Here is a 696-nt window from a genome sequence, read left to right on the forward strand (position 1 = left end):
CCAAGGAAGAGGTGGTCAAACTAGACTTTTCATACCTACACCTAATTATGACCAAGGCTTTTCAAAAATAGGTATATGAACGATATTGGTAGAAACAGTCACAATTTTCAGGAACAATGGAATCTACATCAAATTTGCTGATACAGGAAAGGAATTCTGCATAAGCTGGTGAAGCACAAAGATGCTTGGTCATGATACCACTAGCAGTTTTATTAAATGGTGGGTAATCACTCTTCAGAACATTGTACTGACTTATTCAATACAAACAGCTGTATTCACATGGAAATAAAGTTGAGGAGTGACAGAATGTTCATGGGAAATGGTAGGTACCTTCTATCAGGTAAACAAGTCTTATCTATATTTTCTTCAGCAGACATCACATTACAAGAAGCCACACACAAAAATATACATTCACAAACTGAAAATGCTCTACACCCACTTTTAACATTTGGCTTTCATGTTAAGACTATACTAATCATACTTTACATTCGGCTTCAAGAATGAAACAGACTATGTAGTGAATCTATCTGGCCAAGGACACATATCAGGAAATTCAAATCCAGCACCATTTCTTTTATAGGAACAGTATGCTACCAATGACCCTGTGACAAAAAGATTTGAAAGTGGTATGCAAAGGTAACAAAATTCTACCAATTATAAAACATCAGCAACTTTCTTAAATTACAATATACTAGA

This window comes from Zootermopsis nevadensis, unplaced genomic scaffold (assembly GCF_977971745.1).
Source record: "Zootermopsis nevadensis isolate Lab colony 2312 unplaced genomic scaffold, Znev_1.0 Znev_ptg000008l, whole genome shotgun sequence".
Taxonomy (NCBI): domain Eukaryota; kingdom Metazoa; phylum Arthropoda; class Insecta; order Blattodea; family Termopsidae; genus Zootermopsis; species Zootermopsis nevadensis.